Below are 27,877 nucleotides of genomic sequence, written 5' to 3' on the forward strand. Positions count from 1 at the left end.
CATACCAAACTTTTCAGAACAAAGTACTGACTGTTGCCCTTTCTGGGATCAAGTACCAGGATGTCTTTTAAAACAGAACTGCCGTTCAGCATAACATCAAGACACACAGAACATTAAAAATTTATTTCATGGAGCATGCAGGTTATTTAGGCTGGGATCATCAGGAAATCATGTGCTCTGGTCACATAAAAAATGTAGAAATGGCTATTTTCAGCTATACATTTACACGCAGATTTGAAATTCATACAAATTGTGTGAGTGCTTCCTTATATTCGAGTTTACACAGTGGCACTTTCACTCAGTTGAAAAGAACTCATGCACTTTCCATGCTCCCTCATCTCATTACAGAGAGACAGGAAATATATAATCATAGACATGAAAAAAATGGCCCAAAAAGGGGTCAATAGATGCAGTGGAGAACGATCAAGGAATAGAAGTAGGGCGGGGGAGAGTGGAGAGAGGAGAAGGGGCAGATGAAGGGACAGCAAGGGAAAAAGGAAAGGGGAGATGGGAGAGGGAGTGGGAGTGGAAGAGGGGGTGGAAGAGGGGGTGGGGGGTGGGAACAGGTAGGGAGGTGAGTGGGAGAGGAATGGCAGAGGAGTGAGAGAGCAAGTGGGAGAGGGGTGGGAGAGGAATGGCAGAGGAGTGAGAGAGCGAGTGAGGATGGGGTGGGAGATGGGCCGGCCTTGGGTCACTGTCTGTGCGGCGTTTGCATTTTTCCCCCCCGTGTCTGCGTGGATTTCCTCCGGGTGTTCCGGTTTCCTCCCACAGTCCAAAGATGTGCAGATTAGGTGGATTGACCATGCTAAACTGACCCTTAGTGTACGAAAGGTTAGGTGGGGTTACTGGGTTTATGGGAATAGGGTGGAAATGTGGGCTTAAGTAGGGTGCTCTTTCGAAGGACCAGTGCAGACGCGATGGGCTGAATGGCCTCCTTTGCACTATAAATTCTATGATTCCATGATGAAGCTTCACCCTCTGCAAATCACTGAATTAATCTAGCATCTGTGACTTTGTGTGGTTCAGCATAAGCGCATCAGTATGATTTTAATCTTTTCCAATTGGTCTGTGGCCATTGCATAGAAGGATCTGCTATCTTCTGTATAAATCCCTCACATTGGGCTGTAGCTCTGGCATAATGTGGCCTGAAACAGGTGAGAGGCAGACATATGTCTCTTCAGTTTTTGATCAGGCTGGCAACAAAGGAAATCACAACATTGTGTTGAGACAACCGTCAGCAACCTGGCTTCCAGACCATACAGGTGGTGGTATGACGTATGGTCATTCATGCAGCAAATGGGAGGGAATTGACAAACCCAAATATTCTTACAGGATGATTGAAGACTTGGTGTCAGTTTCACCCTGGCTGGGATATAAAATTATCAACCGAGACTTTACATTTTGTTTCTAACATTGCCGAGGCCTCTTCACCCACTGGAATAACAACCAGGCCTGTCGATGATGGTGGTATAATTAATCCAACACTAATACATGGTGTTTCATTTGAGAAAAAGATGATGCAAGTTCGAACCAGGTGGAGATTCTATTCACCGCCACCCAAATGCAACAGGCTCCTGTGTCTGTACCCAGCTTTATGGCCTGCAGGTGCTGTCACACACAGCCTGACTCAAATTAGGCTAACACTTCAGGTCGTGGCCTTTCATCAAAACTGGGAAATGTTCATGAGTGGCAGGGCGGTTGGCAAATGGCAAGTCCTGTGATAGGGTGGAAGAGAGGAGGTCAAGTGACAAAATGGATGGTGGTGCAGGATCAGCAGTGAAGAAAAAAAACAGATGTGTCTAGATATCTAGAGGAGGCGTGAATGGTAGGAGAATGAACAGTTGCCACCCGAAAACACACAAAATTTGAAAAAAAAAGAAAAACAAGACAGTAAAACCAAAAACCTGCTACGGTGTGGTGCCCAAATCCTGGGTAGGACGACAACAAATAACCCTCCAAATGCAAGGCTGCCAAGTGAGCCAAGGTTTACCATGACTTGGTTAACCTTTACCATGAAGCCATGGTATGGAGATGCCGGCGTTAGACTGGGGTGGGCACAGCAAGAAGTCTTACAACACCAGGTTAAAGTCCAACTGGTTTATTTGGAATCACGAGCTTTCGGAGCACAGCTCCTTCAACGGGTGAGTCCTGATGAAACCCACCTGATGAAGCAGCTACGCTCCGAAAGCTCACGATTCCAAAAAAACCTGTGGGACTTTAACCTGGTGTTGTAAGACTTCTTACTGTTACCATGAATATGACAGGTTGAGCTTTTGATGCAAGTAGAGCCTGTAGATAAATAAAAGCAAACTATTGCAGATGCTGGAAATCTAAAGTAAAAACAGAAAGTGCTGGAAAAACTCAACAGGTCTGGCAGCATTTGCGGAGAGCGAAACCGAGCTAATGTTTTGAGTCCGTAAGACTCTTTTTCAGTGCTAAAGAGGGACAGAAATGTGATGGACTGTGTAGTCGGAGAGGGGGGTGGAGAAGATGCAGTGAAATAAAAGTTCCGGGATAGGTGGGGGCTAAGGAGAAATTTGACAAAAATATCATGGACACAAGACAAAGGGAGTGGTAATGGTAGTGTAAAGACTAAAGAAAGTGTTAATAATGGCACAATGGTAAGGTTACAGATGGCCCTGTGGAAAGGGCGGGCGGGAGGAGTTGTGGAAAAATAAATCAAAATGGAGGAAAGACTGCATGGTCTGGTTGTTGGGCTCAATGTTGAGTCCAGAAGGCTGTAACGTGCCTAATCGGGAGATGAGATGCTGTTCCTCCAGCTTGCGTTGGGCTTCACTGGATCATTGCAGCAGGCCAAGGATGGAAATGTGGGTATGGGAGCCGGATGGTGAGTTAAAATGGCAAGTGACAGGAAGGTCCCGGCCATGCTCATGAACTGAGCGAAGGTGTCCCTCAAAGCGTTCACCCAGTCTACATTTAGTCTCCCCAGTGTCGAGGAGACCGCATTGGGGGCAGTGAATACAATAGACCAAATTGAAGGAGGCGCAAGTGAAGGTCCTGTAGATGTTGGCTGGATTGGGTGGTCAGCCGCCAAGTAAAGGAGCTTACTGCTGATCTGATTAAAAAAAAGGTGCCCACAAATATGCAGTGATCTCTGCGCCATGGTTTTCCCCTTTCCCGACTGCAGTTCAAAACTGAGGCCTTATGAAGGGATGTCTCGGCACACAGCATCAGTGATGCCCATCACTGACCAGCTGTTAACCATGATGAAGTGTTCACACACAGCAAACTAGGAAGCTAAAAGCACCCAAAACATTTTTAGATGGTGAAATAAATACATGACTATATTAAGATAGTAGCTAAAATAAAGATAAACAAGAGTTTAAAAAGAAGAAAAATTGTTATACTTCAAAAGATCTAATCGTTGTGGAGCAATTCAACATTCTACAAATAATATTTTACAAATCGCTGTTCAGGGCCAATGAGGGCAATAATTATGAAGTTGGTACACCAGTCACATCTCATTTAACAATGTGTAACCTTTGCAAGGGCTTTTTACAGCGATTCCAGCAGCATTAAACCACAAAGTTCTCATTGATTCAGGATTTCAATGCTGTTTGCCGTCTGTGCGAACCTCTACAGAAGTCTATGTAGCAGAGTAGAATCAATGACAGCAAGTGGATTTCCACTTTACTCGGCACATGCCCCAACTTCTGATGTTGCAAACACTGAAAGTTGTGCTGTCATAGCAAAATCCTAGCCATTATTTATATATCTGCTGATGTCGATCTTTCAGTTGAGTATTTAAGGCTTTTACTGTCCCACTTCCCTTTCTAGTTAATCTTCTCTTTCTTCCCCGGCGCCCACCCCTCCCCGAACATCAATCATTAGATGGTACCATAGACAAGAGCCCTTGTTCATGTCCAAACCGTCTCACTTTCTTAGCAGTGAGAAACAGCAGCTGATTTAACATGGGGGAGGGTCAATTTATCAAGGTGTCTCTGACAGCACACTCAGATCTGTGATCTCCACCAGCTAGGACAACGGCTGAAGAAGGTACATGGGAACACCATCACCTCCAAGTTCCCCTCCAAGCTAAACTCCATTCCAAATTAGAAATAGATCAGCATTTCTTCACAATTGGGTCAAAATTCAGAGCTACCTGTCCGACAGCAGTCAGACTGTATCTTCGCCACACAGACTGTAGCGGTTCATTGGCTCACTACCAATCTTCCCAAGGGCGATTAAAGCGAGCAATAAAGGTGCTGCAGAAATTATTTTTAAAAGTCAAGGTCCTCATGTGATGTCCACTCCAACTAATCAACACAGGGCTCAACCAGGGCAGCATGTGCCGCAGTGGATAGCACTGGGACTGCAGCGCTGAGGACCTGGATTCGAATCCCGGCCCTGGGTCACTGTCTGAGTGGAGTTTGCACATTCTCCCCATGTCTGCGTGGATTACACCCCCACGTGGATTGGCCACACTAAATTGTCCCTTAATTGGAAAAAAGTTTAAAATGTATTTTAAAAAACACAGGGCTCAACCCCGTGACTTCTCCAGCTGTGTCTAAGAGCAGAAGAAATAGGAGCAGGGATATGCCATTGGATCCTTTGGGCTTGCTCTGCCATTCAATAAAACCATGGTTTGCTGCCTCACGGCGCCGAGGTCCCAGGTTCGATCCTGACTCTGGGTCACTGTCCGTGTGGAGTTTGCCCAAAAGATGTGCAGGGTAGGTAAATTGGCCACACTAAATTGCCCCTTCATTGAAAAAAATGAATTGGGTACTCTAAATTTATTTTTAAAAAATAAAATAAAACCATGGTTGATCTTCTGCCTCGATTTCCTAACGCACTATCCCCGTATCTTTGGATTCCTTTAGTGCGCAAAATTGTTTCAACCTCGATCTACCACACACTCAACGATGGAGCAGCGCAACTCTCCAGATTGCAAAATTCCAAAGATCCGTAACTCTTTAAGCGAAGTTCAAGTCAGCTACTCACTCACTTGAGAAGGTTGAACCAATCATAAACATATATCATGGTTGTCAGACGTTATCTGTTACCATGACACTACTTCGAAGAAGAACAGGGGGAGCGATCCCCGGTGGCCCTGTCCAATATTTATCCCTCAGCCAACATCAGTACAAGCAGAATACCTGGTATTTATCACGTTGCTGTTTATGGGGGGGTTACTGCACGCAAACCATATTTCCTATGTTACAACAGGTACTACATTTCACTGAAGCATGAGGAATCTTTTCCCGAGGCTGGCACCGCAGTGAGAACACTAACAAATGGGCTTAAATAAAACAAATTAGCGCGCAGTATATTGTAAATATTCTAATTAATAAGAATAATAATATTTTATTGTCACAAGTATGAAGTTACTGTGAAAAGCCCCTAGTCGCCACATTCCGGCGCCTGTTCAGGTAAGCCGGTACGGGAATTGAACCCGCAATGCTGGACTTTAACTGCATTACAAACCAGCTGTCTAGCCCGCTGAGCTAAACTGGCCCCAATTACATCCTACAGAGAAAGAAAGGAATATTTGTGCAAAGAGAGATTGTGATACTTCCCTTTTAGTTGGGTAAAAGATGAGGGATGGTTGTTTGGTTCGAGTGTGGAGAGAATGGGTGGGAGATTGCAGAGGAACTGTACATGGAAATCAGTATTAACCATAAGGGTCTTGCGGGGCATTGACAAACTCAATTCGAAACTAGTAAAATTAACTCAGCGAAAGGTCCATGCCCAGAGAGGCTGTAGTGGTCTCATTCTGAGAAACACTTGCTCAACATAAAAGTACACAATAATAATCTTTATTCTCACAGGTAGGCTTACATTAACACTGCAATGAAGTTACTATGAAAAGCTCCTAGTCGCCACATTCCGGCGCCTGTTCGTACACGGAGGGAGAATTCAGAATATCCAAATCACCTAATAGCACGTCTTTCCGGACTTGTGGGAGGAAACCAGAGCACCCGGAGGAAACCCACGTAGACAGGGGGAGAACGTGCAGACTCCACACAGACAGCGACCCAAGCTGGGAATCGAACCTGGGACTCGGGAGCTGTGAAGAACCAGTGCTAACCACTGTGCTACCGTGCTGCCCTAACATGAACCATCATTTTAAATATTGCCCGGCGAAGAAGGGTCAACCCAAATCCCCATTTTCTAAAGTTTGAGATAATTCGTTCAGAAATCATTGCACAGATGCTGCCCGTCCCTGCATGTTTGAACATTTCTGTCGTGTAGTGATTCTTCTAAGTGAACTGGTGGGTCATCTTTGCTCACAAAATATCAGGGCTGAACAAATTTATCTGAGCGGTTTAATGAAACTGCAGTTAAGAGGTGTAAGGATTTGCAGAATCAGCTCTGATTCAGCGGGCAGAACCTCAGCCTTTGCTACAGAAGCTCGAGCACCAAGTTTAGACTGACACTCCAGTGTGCTACTGAGGGAGTACTGCACCGTCGGAGGTGTCGACTTTCAGACAAGGTGTTAAACCGAGGTTCTGTCTGCACTCTCAGGTGAATGCAAAGGTTCCCGTGACACTACATCAAAGAAGATATGGGGTGGATATCCCTGGTGGCTCTGTCCAGTATTTATTCCTCAGCCAACAGTCTGGTATTTATCATGTTGCTGTTTATGGGAGGGTTGCTGCACGTAAACCATATTTCCTATGTTATAACGGGGACTGCATGTCACTGGTTGTACAGCCCATTGGGGTGCCTGTCCTTAGATTGTAAAAGGCACTGTATAAATGCAAGTCTTTCATTTTTCTTTCACTGCTTTTGAGGGGCTGCAGGTACAAGTGTAGGCAATCTGCAGTGCCGGGTGTTTATGCAGCTCCATCTAGTGGTGGACTTGTGCTCATCCTTATTGCTCAACCTGGAAATAACCGTAAAATCTGTAAATTGTATCAAGGTTTATCAACCCTGAATTAATTAAGAGATATTTTCATTCATTTTAGAGGAATGAACAATAGATGTTACTCCTTGCTCTTTCAAATGGGTGCATTTCAACAAGTGCAAGTGAAAGGTCTAAGATGGGTAACTCTAATCTGAACTGAACAGTCTACAGATTTAGATTTTGCTTTATTGTCGCGTGTGCCGAAGTACAATTCTGCGTACAGTCCATGCAGATTGTTCCATACATGAGAAATATAGGACATACGATAAATACACAATGTAAAAAATATAGACAAGAGGGGGAAGCATACAGAATGTAGTGCAACACAGTAGAGAAGATGCATGGAGATACCAGATCAGTCCATAGGAGGGTCATTCAAGAGTCTGGTAACAGTGGGGCAGAAGCTGTTTTTGAATCTGTGAGTGCGTGTTCTCATACTTTTGTGCCTCCTGCCCGATGGAAGAGATTGGAAGAGAGAAAAACCCGGGGGGGGAGGGGTTTTTGACTGATAAAAATCAATGTGGAGATGCCGAATTTCCTTAGTTTTCCGTGGAAGTATAGGCGCTGTTGGGCTTTCTTGGTCGTAGCGTTGACTTGGGTGGACCAGAACAGATTGTTGGTGATATGTACGCCTAGGAATCTGAAGCTGTCAACAATCTCCACCTCGGCGCCAGACAGACAGGTAGCGTTGTTCACGAATCACCTCAGGAACAGAGGTGGGCCATTCAGCCCCTCAGGTTTGTTCTACAAGGTGAGTTTTAAATTTCTCAATTATCCTCACTCAGCCGCAGCAGACCTTAGAGAGAAGTGTTCCAGATTTCCACTCCCCCTTGTGTGAAGCAATACTTCCTGACATCACCCCCCCCCCCCCCCCCCCCCACCTCCCCCCGGAATGATCCAAATTTCATTCTGCCCCTTTGTTCTGTGCTTTCCCACCTGGGGAGATAGTTTGTCTCTCTCTGCATTACACCTCCATTAATCACCCTTAACGTTCTATTCTATACGAAGTTAGGCCTCATAATTGAACACTTCTGATCCAAAGGGAGGAGTAGCATCATTTACTCAGGAGAAAACGTATTCCAAGGAAAAAAAGAACTTTTACTGTAGATCACAGTTGTTGATCATTAAAAGTTGTAAAATCAAATGGATACTCACCGGTACAATTTAATGGAACCCAGCCTGAAGGGAAGATTGTTAAAACATCCAGTCTAGTTTTCCTTAGACACGGAATAAATGATCAGCAACACAGAAAATTACTTTAGATAAAACAATTATTTTCTCTCCCTATTAGAAGACCATCAGAAATAGGGACAGGAGTAGGCCGTTCAGCCCCTCGAGCCTGCTCCGCCAATCAATAGGATCATGGCTGATCTGACATTTCTCGCGTCCACTTTCCTGCCCTTTCCCCGTAATCTTGATTCCCTTACTGATCAAGAATCTATCTACCTCAGCCTTAAACATACGCAAGGATTCTCAACCCTCAGAGAAGAAATTCTCAGTCTTAATTTGGCACCCCTTTATGCTGGAACTGTGCCCTCTGGTCCTAGACTCTCCCAAGAGGGGAAACATCCTCTCAGCATTTACTCTGTCAAGCCCCTTAAGAATTCTGTATGTTTCAATGAGATCACCTCTCATTCTTCTAAATTCCAATGAGTAGAGTCCGAACCTGTTTAACCTTTTCTCAGGAGACAATCCCTCTGTACCGGGGATCATCCTAGTGAACCTTCTCTGAACCGCCTCCAATGAAATAACGTCTTTCCTTAATCAATAAGTGGACAAAATTGCTCACAGTGCTCCAGATGTGGTCTCACCAGTACCTTGTACAGTTGCAGCAAGTTTTCCTGACCTTGGAATCAGGGCTAACATTCCATTCGCCTTCCTGATTCTAGCTTTGTGTGTTTCCTGCACAAGTACCTCAAGTCCCTCTGTGTTGCAGCTTTCTGCAGTTTTTCGCCATTTAAATAATCCTCAGTTCTTTTGTTCTTCCTTCCAAAATGAACAACTCCCCATTTTCCCACATTATACTCCCCTTTGCCAACCTTTTGCCCAACTACTTAACCTATCAATATCTTTTTGCAAACTGTTGGTATCCCTCTCGCAACTTGCCTTTCCACCTATTTCGGTGTCTCTTGTTCAACTAACATGTAATTGGGCGGAAAACCAAAGCACAAGAGGGTGGCTGCAATGAGACAATGGGACCGGCTGCAGTCTGACACCTCGGAAATGTTTGGAAAAGCAGAGCTTCAGTATGAAACGTCAGGTACCACAGGTGACTTCCTATGCTGGAGCATAATTAACCATTCATCAGGCTTCAGTATCTGTGCCAGAGTGTTATCTTGGGCTGTATAAAACACAACTTATTCACAACACAGCAGTTACGAAACCTCCAGCCTGCCAAACCAAACTTCCAGAGCCCAAATCCAATCCCACAATCAGCATACCACCTAAACCAGAGAATAACGTTGACTTTAATAGGCAGAGAGAAGACGGCTCCTTCACAACAAGCATAGACCTGCCTCCAACTTGTCCCTGCCCTCAGAGCTGGCTCCTTTAAGCAGACATTTCCACAGGTGACAGTTGTCCTTCGGGTCAATGTCCAAATGGCTATCATTGACCAGAAACTCTGGAACAAACTAGAGACCATCCTGGTTTGCTAGTCTCTGCCAATTACTGATGTAAATTGCTGAGCCCCCATCATCCCTCTCCAACCATTAGGGGAGCCAAGGAGACATTTAGTGTGATGTTCCAAGGTGGATAGAATTGGAGCGGAATTCTGATCCTGGTTCACCAAATCTTTTGGTAATTTCTACATTACCTGAGGATGCTGAAGTCCCTGGTAACACCTGGGAAAATCTTAGCAACATCACCGGAAAACAAGGCATCTGTTTCAGTTTGGCTAGAAGCAATTATGTCTCTGTGTTGTCGGACTGCGTATCGGACACCATATTCTGAAGGAGCTGATATTTAAACACAGTTATCTTTAGCCCCGGCCCTCATTCCCATCCACCTCCCCAGACATTGTCACAGGCTCTTTGCAGCCTCAGAGGCCTACTTCAGCCCAAGATAAGTTTCCAATCCCATATCCTGTAAAGAATGTCTGCTTCCGATTCTGCAATATCACTTCTAGAACCCTCATCCATGCCTCCAGACTCCATTATTCCAATGTTCTCCTGGCTGCATACTATTTAAATTTAAAATTCTCAGTCCGGTATCCCAATCCTTTTATGGCCTTTTATGGTGTATGGTATTGCCTTCTCCAGCACTACAACTCTGTGTTCCTTCAACCAAGGTCCCTCCGCCTCCACGTCATTGGTGGCCATGCCTTCAGCCTTCTAGGCCTGAAATTCCAGAATTATCTTCTTAAACCTAATTATTTTCTTTCAAGGCCATCCTTAACACTCACCTCTTAGATCCAGTTTTTACTCTACCCAATATCACATTCAAAGGATCATCCTTTGTCAGTTCTGCCAACCCCAGCAGGATGCCACCACCAAATGCATCTTCCCCTCATTCTCCCTGTCAGCATTCCACATGGACCATTCCCTCCGGGATACCCTGGCCCACTCCATCATACCCAACACCCCAATCTCTTTCCATGGCACCTTCCCATGCAATCGCAGCCGATGCAACACCTGCCCCATTACCTCCTCCCTGCCCAAGGTCCTAAACACTCTTTTCAGGTGAAGCAGTGCTTCAAGTGCACCTCCTTCAATTTGGTCTATTGCATTCACTGCTCCCAATGCGGCCTACTCTGCATTTGACAGACAAAATGCAGACTGGGAGGGGCAGCACGGTGGCTCAGTGGTGAGCACTGCTGCCTCATGGTGCGGAGGACCCAAGTTCGATTCTGGCCCAGGTTACCATCCGTGTGGAGTTTGCACATTCTCCCCATGCCTGCACGGGTCTCACCCCCACAATCTAAAGATGTGCAGGGTAGGTGGATTGGCTGCGCTAAATTGCTCCTTAATTGACAAAAAAGAATTGGGTGATTGCTTTACAGAACACCTTTTGCCCATCTGCAAATAGACCTTTCTGTCGCCTGCCATTTCAACACACCATTCTGCTCTCATGTCCATCCTTGGCTTGCTGTAATGCTCCAGTGAAGCCCAGCACAAAGTGGAAGAACAGCAGCTCACCTTCCCATTCGGCACATTACAGCCTTCCAGACGTAACATCGAGTTCAACAACTTCAGATTCTACTTTACCTTCCCCACATTTTTATTTCATTCAATTTTTTTTTATTTCTTCTTCCATGGATTTATTTTCCCATCCCCCTTTGCATCCTGCTTTCCATCTTGTTTTTCCTTTACCACCGCTTCCGCTCCGCCCACCTGACCCCACTTGGGCTATCTGTTTCCGGTTTCGGGTTTCCCTTTGACACACTGTTTGCCGTTATTCTGCCATTAGCACATTCCGATCTTTTAATGCGGCATTATCAGCGGCCTTCTTAGCCATGACCACCACCATTTACATTCCCTTTGCCTTTTGGTCCACAACAATTTTGTCAATCGCTCCCCAGCCTCAACCTATAGTTGGCCCTCTGTCCAGCTCTACTGCTCCGCACCCCCCTCCACAGTATAAATCTCATCCTATTTCCAGTTCTCTCGAGCACTGCTGAAGAGTTATCCAGACTGCATCTGTTCTCTCTCCACAGATGCAGTCAAACTTGCAGAGCTTTTCCAGCATTTTCTTTTTTTGTTTATAATTATGCAAGTTGCTTGCAGGATTCTAGTGATAAGCCAATAGCTAAACCTCACAGCTAACCTCTCTTTGTAACCTCCCAACCTCCCACTAACATAATCAGCTACTTGGTGTCTGACCAAACAGAAGGGATCGGTTATCCCACCAAACCACGATCTCAACAGTATGAAACCAGTGTGTGAAACCAGTTCCTGATAAGTGGCTTTAGTACTGTCTCGAAAGACTTCTTAAAAAACAAATCCTCTTAGAGATTCATCCCACGATCCTGGTGCACCCTAGTCTCTTAATCAAGCTGCAAGTGACAAAAAGGATGTTAAATTACAACCAGGTTTCCCACAAGAGCAGGTCCACATTCTTTCAAAAACATTTTCTTTCATGGGATGCGAGCGTGGCTGGCTGGGCCAGCACTTATTGTCCACACCTAACTGCCCTTGATCTGAGTGGTTTGCTAGGCCATTCCAAAGGCCATTTCGGAGTCAACCACATTGCTGTGGGTCTGGAGTCACATGTAGGCCGAACCAGGTAAGGACGGCAGATTTCCTTCTCTAAAAGGTCATTAGTGAACCAGATGGGCTTTTATGACAATCGGCATTCAATCATTATTACCACGGTTAACTTTTAATTCCAGATTTTATTAATTAAATTGAAATTCCGCCAGCAGCCATGATTTGAAACCGTGAGCAATATCTTGGGCCTCTGGATTACTATTCCAGTGATATTACCACTACGTCACCATCTCCAACAATCCTTGAATCCTTGCCCCGATAGCTCACCATATGGGGTCAGAAACGGCTCAATTGTTAGCACATTACTTCTGAGACAGAATGTTGTTGGTTCAAGTCCTCCTAGGTGAAAAAGCTTTTTCTCACAAAATATTTGCTTCTTTTGACAATCACTTTAAATCTGTGCCCTCCCATTCTTGATCCTTTTACAAGAGGAACAGTTTCTCCCTGTCTATTCTGTCCAGCACCCTCATGATTTTAAATATCTCCATCAAATGTCCTCCAAGTCATCTTATCTCCAAGGACAGCAGTCCCCAACTGCTCCAATCTAAAACCTCTTCTGCACTCTTTCCAATGCATTCACATCCTTCCTAAAATGTGGCGCCCAAAACTGTACACAATATTCCAGCTGAGGACGAACTAGTGCCTTTTGTAAGTTCAGCATAACTTTCTTCCTCTTGTATTCATTCCCCCTATTAATAAACCCCAGAATACTATATGCTTTATTAACTGCATTCTCCAACTGCCCTGCTACCTGCAATGATCTATGCAAATATACACCCAGGTCCATCTGCTCCTGAAACCCCTCGAGAATTTTACCCCTTATTTTATATTGAGTCTCCATGTTCTTTCTACCAAAATGCATCACCTCACACTTTTCCATATTAAACCTCATCAGCCCTCTCCACCAACTTGTCTATGTCCTTTTGAAGTTCTACACTGCGCTCGTCACAGTTTACAATACTTCCAAATTTAGTGTCATCTGCAAACATTGAAATTGTCCCCTGCACACTAAGATCTAGATTATTAATATGTATCAGAAAAAGCAAGGTTCCCAATACTGACTCCAGGGGAACATCACTACAAACCAAAATATCCATTGATCATTACTCTCTGTTTCCTATTATTCGGCCAATTTTGTACCCAGTTGTTACTGTCCCTTTTTTTCCACGAGCTATAATTTTTCTCACAAGTCTGTTGTGTGGCACTGTATCGAATGCCTTCTGAAAGTCCAGGTACTACACATCAACGGCATTACCCTCATTGATCATTTCTATTACCTCCTCAAAAAACTTCAGCAAGTTAGTGAAACATGATTTCCCCTTTAGAAATCCATGCTGGTTCTTCCTGATCAACCCATATTTTTCCATGGGGCTGCTAAATCTATCCCGAATAATTGTTTCAAGAAGCTTTCCCTGCAGATGTTAAACTGGCTGGCCTGGAACTGCTGGAGCTATTATACGTTTTTTGAACAAGGGTGTAACATTTGCATTCACCAGTCCTCTGCAGCTTCTCCGAGTCGAGAGAAGACTGAAAGATTATAGGCAATGCCCCTGCAATTTCCATTCTCACTTCCTTCCATATCTTCAGAGCTTCTTCCAAGTCCGCTTCGCTCCCACCCGGCTCCTCACAGCTCTTTCTTTAACTTGGGGGCTGTTTTCTATCCTTCCCCTGCTGCTCATCTTGACTCAATGGGGTCTACCTCAGATCCGTGACTTTGTCCCTTATCTGGGGCTGGCTTCTGGGACCACCTTCTGTCCCACTCACTGGTTTAGACCCTTTTCCCGGTTTGGAATCACCTGCCTGTCCCTCTCCCAGTGATCTGTTCCCTGAGACACGTTCTCTGGAATGGCACTCCGGTTACAGGTATCCGGAAACTGCTTTTCGTGCTGTTTCACTATTGTTTGTCTTGTGTGCAGGCGCGCAGGGCAAGCTCCCAGCCTGAAGGAGGTAAAAACGCTAACTGGGTGTGGCCGGTTTCCGGCCCGAAGAAATAAAGGAAACCAACTGTGCATGTGTTGCCATTTCCTTGTTGGCTGGCATAAGAATCCCAAGTTTTAATGGGAACTGTAGTTCCCGAACTCCGCGGTGAGTATTCGAGTTTCACAACTGTGGTAGTCACCACTACCTGTATTATATGTAGTACAGTAAGACTCATATACTAGAGGTACATGGGTAAATCCCTGCCTGCTGGCTCCGCCCAGTAGGCGGCGCATAAATGTGTGTGCTCGCCAGTGCTGCTCCCATTTTGGTAGCAGCTACAGGAGGCACAACATATTTGCTCAATAAAGTCTCGTGGATTGGCCATGATAAATTGCCCTTAGTGTCCCTTAGTGTTGGGTGGGGTTACTGGGTTATGGGGATAGGGTGGAGGTGTTAACCTTGGGTAGGGTGCGGTGCTCTTTCCAGGAGCCGGTGCAGACTCGATGGACCGAATGGCCTCCTTCTGCACTGTAAATTCTGTGATCTGTGATCTACTCTCGTCTTCAGAGTAATTGATAGTGCATCAACAACATCACCATTGGAAGAACAACAAAGTTACTGAAATTACTTTTTGTATACTACCAGCAAAAAAATTACCTTATTGGAGACCAACACACAACATCGAGGGTGAAATAACTTTTATGATAAACAAACTAGAAAACACACCACAGAAAGACGAAGAGTTAGGCTGATTCTGCAGTGGGGAACAGGCATTTAAGGATTTCTTAAAGGAGGTTCGGGGCAGGTTTCCTCCAGCCTGGTAAAAAAAACATTGAAGTGCCTTTCATACTCGCAGCATGTTCCAAAGTGATTTATAGTTACTGGAGCACTTCTGAAGTGCAGTCATTGTTGTCATGTAGGACATGCAGCAGTCAACAAACAGCAATGTAATAATGAAGAGATTATTTGCTTTTGTAATGTTGACTGAGGGGATAAGTATTGGACTCCAAACCTATCCTTTAAAGGTCCATGGCTCTATTGTGATTCCCACCTGATGATCCAGATGGGGCCTCGTATCAATGCCTCATCCAAAGGACTGTCTGCCTGGACTATGTGCTCAAGTCCTCGAGTGGGTCTTGAACCCACAACCTTCTGACTCAGAAACCAAGCTATGAACAGATGCCAAGTGTCAGCCACTCCAGTTGGTTATAATCCTGAAGGCTTCATCACTTCATCTCTCACCTCCAGTCACACATGCCTGGTCTACCAGATTCCCTCCCCCATTGCAAATATTTTTAATAATAAAATACATTTGAAGAGAATGAAAACAAAGAACTTGCAGATTGACCTTAATTCCTGCCGTCCACTGAGCCAGAATGTTTGCAAAGTTGGTGTCGTTTTTAACCCGAGATGTTCACTATCTGTGCCATCATGATGACCATTTATTTCTATCACTGTAACATTTTCTGGCTCCACCCCAGCCTTAGTTCAGTCACTGCTGACACCCTCATCCTTGTCAATGTTACCTATTCCAATGCTCTCCTGTTGACCTACCACAACCTGCCCTCTGTAATTTTAAATCAACCAATACTCTGCTGACCATGTCCTCACTTGCACCAAGTCCCATCCACACATCACAGACCCACAACTCACCGGGAGATCTGTGCCCCTCTAATTCTGGTCACCTGAACTTTCACGATTTTAAACGCTCCACCTCTGTGGGCCATGTGTTCAGTCACAAAGGGCCTAAGCTCTGGAATTCCATCCCAAAATCTCTGTTTCCTTCTTTAACATGCTTATCAAAAGCCACCTCTGCGACCAAACTTTTGCCCTCATGTGGCTCAGTGTCAAATTCTATTATATCTTGATTTTAAAAGTTTCTTCCTTATTTTCAAATCCCTCCATGGCTCTTCCAGTCCACAGCCCTCTGAAATTCCGGAGCTCCTCTAATTCTGGTCTCTTGCACATTATCAATTATAATTGCTCCATCATTGGGAGTGAGGTTGTGCCTTCAGTTATCGAGGCCCCAGGGTCTGAAATTCCCTCCCTAAGCCTCTCTGCCTCTCTACCCCACTTTTCTCCTTTAACATCTCCTTAAAACCTACATCTTTGGCCAGGTTGTTGGTTTTCTGACTTAATATCCCCTTATGTGGCTCTGTGTCTTATTTTGTTTTATAATGCTTTTGAGAAGCCCCCCCGAGACATTTTATTATGTTAAAGGCACCGTCTAAATTCAGGCTGTTGTTGGAGACTCTTGAACAATTCTAATTTTGACTGGATTCTGGAGACATTTGCAATGCTGCCAAGTCAAAAGTAATTACTTCTGGAAGGCCTACAGATTTTTTTTTTTGTCGATTAACTTGAAATGATTGTTTCAGGGGCTTCTCCACATATTTGCTGGCTCTGATACCTTTCAGTGAGAATCAAGCCCCAGGTACATCACATGAGGCAGTGACTGAACCCTCACACAACAGGCAATTTCATTAATCTTCAATGACAGCACTTTCTACACTCAAGACTAAACTGGCTTGCTTTCAGATCTATACCTGCCCCGCACTCCAAGGAAGCCCAGAGGGAGGTGAGCAATTAACTGGATCAAGAAAGGTTTGCTGATTTAATGATTACCAGATTTGAAAAAAAAACTTGCTTTTTCAGTAATTTCTGGATAATAAAGGGCGAGACAATATCACACCCAGGTGTGTCTTTTGCCTGCTGGCCAATCACTGTGTGGCGAGTGTTTTCTGTTTTTATATCACTGCTGACAAAGATAATGCCAAAACCTCAAGGCAGTCAAATAACTGCCCCTCACAATTGTAATGGCAGCTACATTCATATTGTTCATTGACTGATCCAAGGACAAACTTGCATTTATAGAGTGGACGGGATTATCCGTTGGCTGACGCCGAAATCGCGGCAGGCGCTGGTTTGACATCACATCACGATGCTCCACCTCCTCGAAAATGGCATCAACGCGACGCATGCTACGTGTAGTTGATACACCGTTTAGTGGGCCCACCCACGATTTTCCGGCTCCGATGGGCCGAGTTCCTGATGGCATGGTCCAGGTGCGCTCTCACAAATTGTGAACCTGGCATGGTGGCTGCTGAGACGGAGAGAGAGAGAGAGGGCGTAGGGACAGTGACCAGCACTGCCATACTTCGATGACAGGTGTGATGGTGGCCGAGGGGCTTCTGGCAGGGCCGGGGGGAGTAGTGGGGGGGTGGCCAGGAAGTGGGCTGTGGCTCGAGGTGGACGGGTACGTAACACCATTATCACAGTCAGAAAGGCAGCCATGCAGCTCTGCATGCCACTGACAGCCCACTGTAAACCTGGTGCCCTGGGTCATATAGGTGACCCACCCTGGGGCACCTCCCTGAGTGCCCTCTGGCCCCAGCCAACCCATCAGCTGTATGGGCGCTCCAGCACAACCTGTCCCATCCTTTTGGCCCCGATCGGGGGTGTATTGTTTAATCGAGGTTGATCGACCCTTCGAGTCTCCATTCCAGACCCGGCGATTCCTGCACCGTTTTTCCGATGATGTTCCACGCGGCGCCGGTGCTAGACCCTCATCAGTAACAGAATCGGTGCAGGTGTGGTGCCGATGTTTCTGTCGTGAAAGTCCATGGATTCTCTGTTGGTGGATTGCACGATAGCACAGTGCTTAGCACAGTTGCTTCACAGCTCCAGTGTCTCAGGTTCAATTCCCGGCTTGGGTCACTGTCTGTGAGGAGTCTGCATGTTCTCCCCGTGTTTGCATGGGTTTCCTCCGGGTGCTCCGGATTCCTCCCACAGTCCAAAGATGTGCATGTTAGGTGGATTGGCCATGCTAAATTAACCCTTAGTATCCAAAAAGGTTAGCTGGGGTTACTGGGTTACGGGGATGGGGTGGAGGTGTGGGCTTGAGTGGGCTGATCTTTCCAAGGGCCGGTGCAGACTCAATGGGATGAATGGCCTCCTTCTGCACTGTAAATTCTATGATTCAATGAACACTTAGTCTCAGAAACAGAGAATCCAGCCGAGTGTATTTCATAACCTCCGATTGTCCCAAAAAGGTTTCATAATTAATTAAGTGTATTTGAAGTGTAGTCACTGTTGTGAGGTAGCCAATTTTCACAAGTTATCATGTTATCCTTACCGATCTACCTTACAACATGTGCGAATTCCAAACTGAGGAGGCAGACAAGTGGCCTGCTCACAGATTTCTGCAATGTATGAACTGCTTTGTCTCTCCCCCTATTTGCTCAACTATGAATTCTACCCAACCCATTTAACATTTTGCCTTATGGTCCTGTAAAGTTTTCTCTTTGCTTTCATCTCTAGGGTAAAGCAAGACAGCCCCACAGAATATGTACACAGCCTTATGTACTCCAGAATACTGTCTGTATACCATTCTATGACATTTCCATGGTCCCAGCAGCACATGAAGAATAGTCTGCAGTGAAAACTTTCTTGACCGTTCCTGTGAAAAGCCCCTAGTCACCACATTCCGGCACCTGCTCGGGAAGGCCGGTACGGGAATTGAACCCGCACTGCTGCCTTATTCTGCATTACAAGCCAGCTGTTTAGCGCAATGACTGAGACATAATCAATTCTGAAATCAAAGCCAGTTCCAGATGCTGTAAACATCCCTTTGGAGAAGGTCACATGACCCAAGCCTCTGGTCTTTTGGACAGTTTAATATTTCATCTTTGGGGTTATCAAACTGGTGAGCCAAGAAGCAGGTTTCTCTAGGTTCACAACTACTTGCCCATCTAGCCTGGTTCTGCTGGAAGATTTTGTACAATTGCCTACAGAACCAACTCAATTTCTGCGTACATACTTTATTACTGCATCTTGCAACACCACCATCATTTGAAAAGTGAAGTACATAACTCTCCAGCTGAACTCAAAGGCATGTGTGAAGGAATTCCTCACCGGACTCGAGAATTCACGTGAACTCATATTCATTTTTCTGTGGGCCTTGTACCATAAAACTCCTTTTCTCTATCTGCCTCTCCCCGCACCCACCCCCCCCCCCCCCCACCCCCACCCCCCACCCCCCCCCCCCCCACCTTTACTGTGTTTCTAGCACGTTCCTCGTGCTTAAGTTTGCAGATGATAGCAGCATGGTGGCACAGTGGTTAGCACTGCTGCCTCACGGTGCTGAGGATCCGGGTTTAATCCCAGCCGCGGATCACTATCCGTGTGGAATTTGCCCACTCTCCCAATGTCTACGTGGGTCTCACCTCCACAACACAACGATGTGCAAGATAGTTGGATTGGCCACGCTAAATTGCTCTTTAGTTGAAATGAAAAAAATGAAAATAGCTTATTGTCACGAGTAGGCTTCAATGAAGTTGCTGTGAAAAGCCCCTAGTCGCCACATTCCGGCGCCTGTCCGGGGAGGCTGGTATGGGAGGTAATTGGGGGGGGGGGGGGGGGGGGGGGGGGGGGGGAGAAGAGAATTGGGCACTTCAAATTATTTTAACGAAGTTGCAGATGATACAAAAAATGGAGGTCTGGTAAAGAGTGAGGAAGAAAGCCTTAGATTACAGGGCGATAAAGATAAGCTGGTCAGAGGAGTGGCTAATGAAATTTAACCCGAAAAGTGTGAGGTGATGCATTTTGGGAAGATTAACCAGGCAAGGGAATATATAATGAATGGTATGCCGCTAGGAAGTACAGAGGACCAGAGGGTCCTTGGGTGCTCGTCCACAGATCCCTGAAGACAACAGGACAGGTAGATAAGGTGGCTAAGAAGGCATACAGGGTACTTGCCTTTATTAGTCAAGTCATAGAATATAAGAGCAGGGAGGTTAAGATGGAGCTATATTAAACACTGGTTAGGCCACAGCTAGAGTACTGTGTGCAGTTCTGGTTGTCTCACTGTAGGAAAGATGTGATTCCAGTAGAGACGATGCAGAGGAGGTTCACCAGGATGTTGCCTGGGCTGGAGCATTTCAGTGATCAAGAGAGACTGGGTAGGCTGGGGTTGTTTCCCTTGGAGCCCAGAAGGCTGAGAGGAGGGCCTGATTGAGGTATATAAAATTGTGAGAGGCATAAATAGGGTGGCTAGGAAGGATTTTTTCCTCTTCGTGGAGGGGGTCAATAAACAGGGGGCACAGATTTACGCTAAGGGGCAGGAGGTTTGGAAGGGAGTGGGTGGTGTAATATGAGGAAAAGCTTTTTCACCCAGAGGGTGGTTGGAATCTGGAACTCACTGCCTGAAAGGGTGGAGGCGGGAACCCCAGAAGTAGTTAGATGAACACTTGAAATGCCATAGCATACAAGGCTATGGGCTGGAAAGAAGGATTAGAGTAGATATGAGCTTGATGGCCGGCACAGGCACAATGGGCCAAAGGACCTCTTCCATACTGTAAAAACTCTATGACTCTCACTCCTTTTTCCAGGTTTTGAATGCGTAAAGATACACTCACCTTCGGAGTTAATCCTAACTCGAGTTAGCCAAGGATCGTTGGGAAAAATCGGATCACACACAAAAATCTAAGGGATTGGGAAAAGCCACCACTGCCTATTGTTTAAGAACTCATTTAAACACCTTCTGCTTGTGGACAGGTTGTCAGAGGAAGTCAGCACAGTTTGACTGTCCCACTTCTGTCCATAACATAGCAACAACAGTCGATTGGGGAGATGGCGGCAGAGCGGTAATGTCACTGGAGGCCCAGAGGCTCAGTCTGCTCTGGGGACATGGGTTCAAATCCCACCATGGCAGCTGGTAGAATTTAAATTAATTTCAATCTATAAATCTGAAATATAAGGCCAGTCTCCATAATGGCGACAGTTCTCACCAATTATCATAAAAACCCATCTGGTTCACCAGGGAGGGAAAAATGCTGTTCTTACTTGATCGAGCTTATATGTGACTCCGGACCCATAGCAAAGTGGTTTGTGTGGGTTTCGCCCCCGCAACCCAAAGATGTGCTGAGTAGGTGGATTGGTCACGCTAAATTGCCCCTTAATTGGAAAACATGAATTGGGCACTCTAAATTTATTTTTAAAAATAAACAGTCTGATTTGCATGCTTATATTTTTAGTGAGGTCTTACAACCCCTTAGGTTAAAGAAATGGGTTAAAAAGGGTTGAAAGTTGAGTGATGCTGGGGAAAAAAAACAGCAAGTATTAGAGCTTCTCCGTTGTCCAATGACAATGCTCCAGGGACACAGACACAAAAGGCAGGAGATGAGGGAGGAAGTGTCCGGTGTGTGCCTGAGAAAAGACAGGGATGTCAATCTCTCGGAGAAGGAAAATATGTAAGGGACAACAGTTAACTGAATAATCAGTACAATCAGTAAAGTGATCAGTTTAGTAGAGGTTCTATTGGAAGACAGTTTGGGGAACTCATTTGTTTGCTCTGCAATTAAGGAAACTGTGAGCTTCAAGTGCTGTTTTCAGGAGTCTTGGAGAGAGGTGCAAGTTGGGTGAGAAGCATCAAGTGAATGCTCAGGAATTCAACAGAAGAAAAACACTTGCAATGGTGCCAGTCCCAAGCAAGGAGACTTTGTGTCAGGCTAGTGGTAACTGCACTGGTAATATGCTTGTAAAGACATTGCTGGGGTAAAGGAACAGTGTGAATTTGAATTGTTTTGTTATATTTGTTTCGCGACCTTTCCAATCTTTTTGTCTGGTGCAATGTAGTTCACTTTTATTGTTTCAATAAATATTTTATTCTTAATGGTGATAATAATAATAATAATCACTTATTGTCACAAGTAGGCTTCAATGAAGTTACTGTGAAAACCACATTCCGGCGCCTGTTCGGGGAAGCTGGTATGGGAATTGAACCCGCGCTGCTGCCTTGCTCTCCATTACAAGCCATCTATTTAGCCCAGTGTGCTAAATCAGCCCCTTTATATTCAATGTGCAGATGAATTCTGTGAATTTGTTCAGGAACTTTCCTCCACTGTTTTTTAAAACAATTAGGATCTATCAGGCCAGGTTTGACTGAGGGATCTGACTGGTCCAGCATTAACAGCAGCTGGGATCATAACAATAATGCAATCTGGATAGTCAGCTCTCAAGCTTGCACAAGAACAATGTTACAAACTAATCAAAATAATAATAATCTCTATTAGTGTCACAAGTAGGCTTACATTAACACGCAATGAAGTTACCGTGAAAATTCCCTGGTCGCCATACTTTGGCACCTGTTCGGTTACACGGAGGGAGAATTCAGAATGTCAAATTCACCTAACAAGCACATCTTTCGAGACTTTGTGGGAGGAAACCAGGGCACCCGGAAGAAAGCCACGCAGACACACACAGACAGTGGCCGGGATTCTCCCCTACCCGGCGGGGCAGGGGGTCCCGGCGTGTTGGAGTGGCGTGAACCACTCCGGCGTCGGGCCGCCCCAAATGTGCGGAAGTCTCCGCAACTTTTGGGGCCAAGCCCTCACATTGAGGGGCTAGGCCCGCGCCGGAGTGGTTCCCGGTCAGGTAGGTGGTTTAATCCATGTCGGCGGGAGAGGCTTGTCAGCAGCGGGCCAGAGAATCGCCGCGGGGGGCCGGCCAACCGGCACGGCGCGATTCCCGCCACCGCCGAATCCCGGGTGGCGGAGAATTCGGGACACGGCGGGGGCGGGATTGACGTCGGCCCCGGGCGATTCTCCGACCCGGCAGGGGGTCAGAGAATCCCGCCCAGTGACCCAAGCCGGGAATCAGACCCGGGTCCTTGGCACTGTGAAGCAACAGTGTTAACTGTGCTGCCATGCCGCACAAAACTACAGAAGAGAACAAATTCCTCCCCTCTATCAAACAAACTATTAGATGTGACCATTAGCAACCCAAAATTATGCTATTAGTTCACTTAAAAAGCTGGAACGTAGGAACACTGCACGCCATTCAACCCCATGAGGATGTTCTAGCAATCCATTAGAACACAGCTGTGATTTTCACGATGTTCCAATTGGAGAAGTAATATATTAGACCTGATGAGGTCTGAATAGCTGTTTCAGACACTGATATATTACAGAATATTTTGGTCCCTGCATAATTGCCGCCATGTATGTATCAGCAAGCTTTTAATGCTTAGGAAGAATACACCATTGCTTTAGTTGATTAGGAGAATATAACAGCATCCTTTTCTTGCATATTCTCCCTGTGGTCAGTCACCTCCCTCACGAGTTGAAACAAATTGGGTTGAGTCCATTTTCAAGTAATTAGGGTTTACTATTTGTCATGGATGGGTATTTAAGGCCTTTATTTTCCCCAACAAAAATCTCCATTACTATTTTAAGACTACACGTTTGCACAAAAGGTTGCAATTGGAGATTAATCAAATTTCTTTAATTAGTGGCTTAAACATAAGCATTTTTGCAAATATCAAACCCGAAGATTCAGCTTTTGGATGGAGCTGATAATCCACCATCACGTAAAGGCTCGTCTTCATAGGGAAAATGTTTGATAATCCTCTCTTCTTCAAAGAGACGAGAAAGAGCAGTGAACCATTGTTCTAACATGCAGATAGCATCACGATGTATTTCACCTGGTCACAAGCACACAACGCAATGACATCAAATTTAAAAAACATATTTTATCCAACACTGCAAAAGGGATTTCTTCTTTAATTCAGAAATAATTTAGAGAACTGAACGTAACTGTGAGTTATCATCAGAATCCAGAGCTGAAATTTGATGGGATGAAACATTTCTTTTTGCCGTTGAATATAATATTAATCTCTCATTCTTGAATCTCATAGAAACCATAGAATGCCTACAGTGCAGGAGAAGGCTATTTGGCCCACAGAGACTGCACTGACCCTCCGAAAGAGCACTCTACTTCGACCCACTCTCCCACCCATCCCCTTTACCCCATAACCCTACCTAACCTTTGGCGAATCCACCTAATTTGCACATCTTTGGACAGTGGGAGGAAACCGGAGTACCCGGAGGAAACCCACGCAGACACAGAGAGAACTCCGCACAGACAGTGACCCAAGGCTGGAATTGAACCCGGGTCCCTGGCGCTGTGAGGGTAACCACTGTCCCACCATGAACTCAATACCAAACTGTTCCTTTTTCAGCACAGGTGTTTAAATTGACAAACCTACGCATAAAAATCGCAACGGAGTTGATAAAATCTACACTTGTTGCAGTAGGAGGTCTTTCTCCCTGCCCCCCCCCCCCCCCCCCCCCCCCACCTTTCCCAAGTTTAGGATTAGCTATAACATTGGAATAGGATATAGCAGGTGCTTTATCTTGAATTTCTCTTTTTGTGAGGTTTCTGATAGTAATATTGTGTCTGAAGAGAAAATGTCCCTTTGCTGATGGGCACAGAGCTCAGTCAAAACAGAAATCAAGAGAGTTTAAAAGAACTGATTTAATTATCTTGCATTTAAATACAGGTAATTTTACATCTAAATTAGCAGAAACGTTCCACGTATTACTCGGAGTTACAATAGAGAATCATTCAAAAGTCTGATTAATCTGAAGACCAACTCATGTCACAGGCCAACCTTAAGGTGAATCTACTTGAGCCTCACTCTCCCCCCGCCCCACAACAGCTGAAACAGGCAGATACACCTTTGCATCTCTGAGCATGCTGTATTTAAATTATTCATGCATAAAAACTTCTGCCAATTTATTTCGATTAAAATAATAGCAAAACGAAACAGTTCATGTTTGAGAATGCTGAGCACTGGAGTTACAATCGTTGCAGACATCATGTCTGCATTTTATTATGTTTTTAAATGCTCAAGTCTTATTTTTAAAATGCTTGGGGAAGGCTATAATTTTGACACTGTTGATGAGGTTTATGTTTGGTTACGTTTCCATTGAGCCACTGCAAGCAGTTCCTCTCTGAAGCTGTGAAGGCTACGACAACTCCATTGCTTTGTGCTGCCAAAGTGCAACTGTTTATTTTGATGTGTTTAACTTTTTCCCTTTTTCTTTATGTAAACAAAAATGCTTTTGTCCCTGCCTTGTGTTATCCCTCAGAATATCCACAATACGTTCAAACTGCAACCTCTCAATGAATCGACAAGGGTAAGTCTACCAAAAATAAACTGGTGAATTTGTTTACATTTTTTTCCCCAGAAAGAAGTTGCATTCCTCTGGTATATTTCAAAACCTCAGGATGTGTAAAAAAAAAAGTACGTTGCAGCACACCACTGTGAAGTCGTTTTTTAAAATATACTGTATCACCGTTCCTTCACTGACACTGGGTCAAAACCCTGGAAGCTGATTCCTAACAGCACCATGGATGTACCGACACCAAATGGACTGCAGCAGTTCGAGAAGGCAGCTCACCATCACCTTATCAAGGGCAATTAGGGATGGTCAATAATTGCTGGTCAGGCCAGCGACGCCCACATCCCGTAAAACAATAAAAGGAAACTGTTGTAACGTAAAGAAAATATGGCATCGAATTTATACACAGCAAGTTCCTCCAAATAACAGCGTGATAACTGGCCAGAAAATCAGATTTTAGTGTATTTGGTCGAGGAACAAATATTGACCAGTACACCAGGGAGATTCTCTATTCTTCTTTGAATAGTGCTGTGTGAGAGGCGAGACAGGACATCGGCACCACAAAAACACCGGATGCAAGGAAGCAATGGTCTAGATTTTCTGCTCAGGGGCTGGACTCTTCTTTTTTGGGGCTATGTCCCCCACGCCTTCGTGAAAACTGTGGTCTTTTACACCAGTAAAACTGGCATCAAAAGGCCACAGATTCACAGCCTTGCAGGGGGCTAGCAGGCAGCTGTCGTGGAACTCGCAGCTCCAGCTGCCGATACGGACCCCCGCACTTCCTGGTCAGAGGCCACACATGAGCACGGCGGCGGCCTCCAAAGTCTGTGCCGTGCTCCATGGCGGACTCGGACCGCAGACCTGGACCGCGGAAATAGTGCCTCCTATCGGACGCTCGCCCAACCCGGACTGCCCGCACGAAAAAAAAAACAATCCCGAATTAGCCCCCCCCCCCCCCCCCCCCCCCCGACTGTGGCAGCCCCCCGGACTGAGTGCGCAGACACCACGCGGGTATCACAGACGATGGGACCATGACTGGTCCACGCCATTGTGAATTCGGCCAGTCGGGGACGGAGAATAGAGGGGTGGGCCTGAGGCAATGGCCTGAGGCAGTGGATAATCAGTGCAGCGTATTCACCCAGTACACCGCTTTTCAGGGGGCAGAGAATCGCGGAACCGCCGCCGGTCCTGATTTCGAGCGGGAAACTGGATTCTCCGCCCCGTCGAAAAAAACACGATTTCGGCGTCGGGGTGCGGAGAATCCAGTCCCAGATCTCTGGAATGGGATTTGAACCCACAACCTTTCTGACACAAGACCCCAGAGTGTTACCAACTGAGACATGACTGGCATTGAAAAGTATATACGACCTGTTTGAATGCCTTAGAAATAAGTGCCCATTTCTGAGTTAGAGGATTTGCCTGTACGGACTTTGCTGATCTTTGTTAAGGTAGTTGCAATAGCTGTACCTCCACTGGGTGACAGAAATAAACGGTTCACTCGAACAATGCCTATGGCCAATGCAGGAAAGTGGTTTGCCAGACCCTTCAACCGAACAAAGCAATGAGGTCTTTTCAAATGGGACGTACAGTGGCCCGTTGAGATAACTTTCCAAATTGAACAAGTCAGGCACAGCAATGCACACATTAGACAGAATTTTTCATTTTTTTTTCTTCTAAGGGCTGCACCAGGTCAGAAAAGCAGCTTTGACAAAGGGTCATCTGGACTCTAAACATTAGCTGCTTTCTCTCCCTACAGATGCTGCCAGACCTGCTGAGATTTTCCAGCATTTTCTCTTTGGTTTCAGAAAAGCAGTGTGCAGCTTGCCAGCTGCATGGCTGGCTTCTCCCCTCACCCCCCCCCCCCCCCCCCCCCCCCCCCCCCCACCCACCTCCCCCCAATACCCAGGGACCCACTCTGCCACGAAGTTCCCGAGAGGAACCACTCCACCACTGCAGTGCCGGGGGCAGTGCCTGGTTGCCAGGGCCTAGGTGCCAGGGGGCAATGCCATGGGCTTGTCCCCCCTCTCCCCCTGAGAGCTGTGCCTACCTGTGCACCCCCAACAGGGTTCCCTTCGCCTGGTTCATGTTTTCAAAAGCGTGCTGAAAGCCTCGCCGGCATAGGGGCAGCACGGTGGTGCATACAGGACAAGGTAGTGTTGAAAATGGGAATAGGGGAGGGGAAGGTATCAGAATATAGAAGGAGCTTATGGACTGGGAGGAAGCCCCGATAGGGGAGGTTAAGCGGAAGTGGGAGGAAGAGCTGGGTTGGGAGTTGGAGGCCGGATTATGGGAGGTGGTCATGAGATGAGTCAATGCGTCCTCGTCGTGTGCCACGGTTAGCTTTATACAATTTAAGGTGGTCCACCCGCCCACATGATTGTGGCCCGGATAAGCAGGTTTTTTTGAAGGGGTGGAGGATAGTTGTGGCCGGTGTGCAGGTGGGCCTGTGAATCATGTCCATATGTTTTGGGCACGGCTGAAGCTTGGGGGATTCTGGGGTTTGCTGATGTCATATTGGTGGTACTGAAGGTAAGGGTCCCAGGTCCAGGGGTGGCGATTATTTTTAGTGTGTCAGAAGACCCGGAAGTCCGGGGGGGGGGGGGGGGGGGGGGGGGGGGGGGGGGAAGAGTCTTTGTCTCCCTGGTAGCCCGGAGACAGATCTTGCTAGCATGGAGGGACTCGGAACCCCCAAAATCAGGGGTGTGGGTTAGTGACATGCCTGGGTTTCTCAGGCTTGAGAAGATCAAGTTCGCCCTGAAGGGCTCAATGCTAGAGTTTGCCCGGAGTGGCAGCCGTTTATAGACCTCTTTGGAAAGGACTAAGCTTTCAGAAAGGAGGGCGTTAAAAAGGGGAGGCATGGGGAGTTGGGTCAGCTGGGGGTAGGTTGGTGGGAAATTGTTGTTGGGGTGTTCTTTGTG

At 46.0% G+C, this 27,877-nt stretch overlaps 2 protein-coding genes across 3 annotated transcripts in view; one reads left to right on the top strand and one right to left on the bottom strand.

Moving 5' to 3' along the window:
- Positions 1–27,877, bottom strand: part of LOC119978050 (uncharacterized protein C7orf50) — a 431,834-nt gene that overhangs the window by 173,147 nt on the left and 230,810 nt on the right. The window lies entirely within an intron of this gene.
- LOC119978049 overlaps positions 1–27,877 on the top strand; it is a 97,814-nt gene that overhangs the window by 6,589 nt on the left and 63,348 nt on the right. The window lies entirely within an intron of this gene.

This window comes from Scyliorhinus canicula, chromosome 15, assembly GCF_902713615.1.
Source record: "Scyliorhinus canicula chromosome 15, sScyCan1.1, whole genome shotgun sequence".
NCBI lineage: Eukaryota > Metazoa > Chordata > Chondrichthyes > Carcharhiniformes > Scyliorhinidae > Scyliorhinus > Scyliorhinus canicula.